This window comes from Rhinopithecus bieti, unplaced genomic scaffold (genome assembly GCF_001698545.2).
Source record: "Rhinopithecus bieti isolate Rb0 unplaced genomic scaffold, ASM169854v2 scaffold_13398, whole genome shotgun sequence".
NCBI classification, from domain to species: domain Eukaryota; kingdom Metazoa; phylum Chordata; class Mammalia; order Primates; family Cercopithecidae; genus Rhinopithecus; species Rhinopithecus bieti.
The window spans coordinates 70,192-73,969 of record NW_016807392.1 but is presented as its reverse complement, the minus strand read 5'-3'; the positions used below and the strand labels follow the sequence as shown (position 1 = coordinate 73,969).

At 34.9% G+C, this 3,778-nt stretch overlaps 1 protein-coding gene across 1 annotated transcript in view; it reads right to left on the bottom strand.

Annotated features, from left to right (window-relative positions):
- Positions 1-3,778, bottom strand: part of LOC108535569 (probable global transcription activator SNF2L1) — a 61,549-nt gene that overhangs the window by 4,030 nt on the left and 53,741 nt on the right.

Below are 3,778 nucleotides of genomic sequence, written 5' to 3'. Positions count from 1 at the left end.
TTATTATATATATATATATATATATACACAGAAAGAGCTAAAAGAATATTAACAACATTACTAGTCGTTAACAGCGGCTATCTCTGAGAGTAGGACCATTGATAACTTTTATTTTTCTCTTGATACTAGCCTGAATTCTCCAAATTTTCTGCAGTGAACATTTAAGTCTTGGGCAATCTGTAACTTTTTAAGAACGAAAAATTGTTTAAAATTCAGTTTTATCTTTCCAAATAAAATCCAAAAAAAATGGCATACAACACAGGAAATGTAAGATACAAAATAAGATCAACTATCCAGGCAAATGAATTTTAGACTCTAAATGAAACCCCAAAGGAGGCAGAAAACCAGAGAGTCTAGCCAGAAAAAAAATTACTCATTAGTGAATTATTGTTTACCTATTAAAATAATCTAACATAATACTGGCATGTTCAAGTTTCTTGTGTATCTTCAATTACCCTGGGTTAAATAATTTACCAACAGTAACTCTGAAATTTTCCTTACTTACCAAAACAATAGTGATATCTTTAGTATGCAGACCAAATATTCTTCATAGCTTCATTCAATAACACACATACAAATTAAACAGCATGTTATTCAATTTATCTATTATAGAAAGGGCTAAGTTGACCCTGATGAGATTTGATCGTTGGTTTCTAGGGAGACTAAATAGAGTCTTTATGTAAAGCTGATTCGTGAATCATTAAGCTATATCCTCTGGCTATTATTATTCTCAATAAGTAATAGTTGCTTGTGACTGGAGATATCTTTAGATACATATCCATGGTTCATGTGGGTGATTCGGGAAAAAAAACTAATACTTTTGAGACAGCCTCCTATGCAGGGAAGTAGAATACCTCAAAATGACTATAAATGGACTGTGTAATTAGTTCATACCTTAATTCCTTTTAACCTGTCAATAACTACTCCAGACAGAAAAATAATCTAAGACTCTAGAGAAGGACATCGAGGAATGGGCAGATATAGGTGTTACCTTCCTAGCATAGGTCATGTCATGTTCTCTATAGATAATAGCTCCATTTTTTTATTCACATGCTTCATGACCGCCTAATGCAACATACGTTATCATAAACAGAACACTAGCTAAAACTAGAAGTTAAAAGGAGAAAGGCTAGATTACCAATAAAAAATGACTCATTTATTGAATAAGTGACTATGAAATGACTATGAGAAATTTCATGATGTCAAAATCACTTCTTTTTCTATAATNAACATACGTTATCATAAACAGAACACTAGCTAAAACTAGAAGTTAAAAGGAGAAAGGCTAGATTACCAATAAAAAATGACTCATTTATTGAATAAGTGACTATGAAATGACTATGAGAAATTTCATGATGTCAAAATCACTTCTTTTTCTATAATTTCTCCTTTCATATATTCTCCTAGACTCTTGTACATCTTTATCTTCCTATTTTGTCGGGGATTACAGGGAATTGTTCATAGGACCTCAAACTGTTTCCACAATTCTATAGTCTAATTATCTCTTTCTCTCACCATTTCCCCACACTGGATTTAAAATGAAGTTGGAGAAAACAGCACATAAGAGGAAAAGAGGAGATGCAAAAACAATAAAGACAACAGAAAAGAATAGGAAAATAACAAACAGAAAACTGCTCTGTAGTGTTAATAGCTGTGGCAAAAAATTCCTGTGTTCAAATGTACATGGGAAATGTTGGTTTTTTTAAAATGTTAAACAAATGTCTTTATGATAGGACTTCTCAGAGCTTTTAGCATTCTAATGCAGAGTGGAAATGTGAATGGCAGGATTCAGTATCATCAGCATGTCCCAACTCTATCTGAACACAGAACTCTTGTTCTTCATGTCATCTATTTGCACACCCTGGAACGACGTTTGGTAGAAATCAACTTGGTAAACGTTGCACAGCATGAGTGACGAATACAGCTAAGTTAGGATCAAAGTACAGGCATAACTTGTTTTATTGCACTTCACTTTACTGAGCTTCATAGATACTGTGCTTTTACAAATTGAAAGTCTGTAGCAACCCTGCATTGAACAAGTCTATGGGTGCCATTTTTCCAAGAGGATATGTTTACTTCATGTCTCTGTGTCACATGTTGGCAATTCTCACAATATTTCAAAAATCATCATTATTGTACTTGTTACGGTGACCTGAGATCAGTGGTCTTTTATGTTACCATCATAATCATTTTGGGGTACCACAAATCACATCCACATTAGATGGCCAACTTTATTTATAAATGTTGTGTGTATTCCAACCACTCTAATGACCAGCCGTTCCCCCATCTCTCTCCCTCCCTCACACTTCTCTCTATTCCCTGAAACACAATGATATAGAAATAGGGCTAATTATAACTCTAAAATGGCCCCTAGGTGTTCAAACAAAAGGAAAAGACTTACTTTAAATCAAAAGCTAGAAATGATTAAGCTTAGTGAGGAAGTTAAGGCAGGCCAAAAGCTAGGCCTCTTGAGCTAAACAACTAGCCAAGTTGTGAATGCAAAGGAAACACTCTTGGAGGAAATTAAAACTGCTATTCCACTGGAAGTATTCCCTATGAAAACTGGCACAAGACAAGGATGTCCTTTCTCACCACTCCTATTCAACACAGTATTGGAAGTTCTGGCCAGGGCAATCAGGCAAGAGAAAGAAAGAAACGGTATTCAAATAGGAAGACAGGAAGTCAAATTGTCTCTGTTTGCGGATGACATGATTGTATATTTAGAAAACCCCATTGTCTCAGCCCAAAATCTCCTTAAGCTGATAAGCAACTCTGACAAAATCTCAGGATATAAAATCTATGTGCAATAATCACAAGCATACCTATACACCAATAATAGACAAACAGAGAGCCAAATCATGAGTGAACTCCAACTCACAATTGCTACCATGAGAATAAAATATCTAGGAATACAACTTACAAGGGATGTGAAGGACCTCTTCAAAGAGAACTACAAACCACTGCTCAAGGAAATAAGAGAGGACACAAACATATAGAAAAACATTCCATGCTCATGGATAGGAAGAATCAATATCGTGAAAATGGCAATACTGCCCAAAGTAATTTATAGATTAAATGCTATCCCCATCAAGCTACCCTTGACTTTCTTCATAGAATTAGAAAAAACTACTTTAAATTTCATATGGAACCAAAAAATAGCCCGTAGAGCCAAGACAATCCTAAACAAAAAGAACAAAGCTGGAGGTATCACACTATCTGACTTTAAACTACACTACAAGGCTACAGTAACCAAAACAGCATGGTATTGGTACCAAAGCAGATATACAGACCAATGGAACAGAACAGAAGCCTCAGAAATAACACCACACATCTAACCATCTGATCTTTGACAAACCTGACAAAAATAAGCAATGGGGAAAGGATTCCCTATTTAATAAATGGTGTTGGGAAAACTGGCTAGCCATATGCAGAAAACTGAAACTAGACCCCTTCCTTACACCTTATACAAAAATTAACTCAAGATGACTTAAAGACTTAAACATAAGACCTAAAACCATAAAAACCTTTGAAGAAAACCTAGGCAATACCATTCAGGACACAGGCCTGGGCAAAGACTTCATGAGTAAAACACCAAAAGCAATGACAACAAAAGCCAAAATTGACAAATGGGATCTACTTAAACTAAAGAGCTTCTACACAGCAAAAGAAACTATCATCAGAGTGAACAGGCAAACTAGAGAATGGGAAAAAATCTCTGCAATGTATCCATCTGATAAAGGGCTAATATCCAGAATCTACAAGGAACTTAAATGAATTT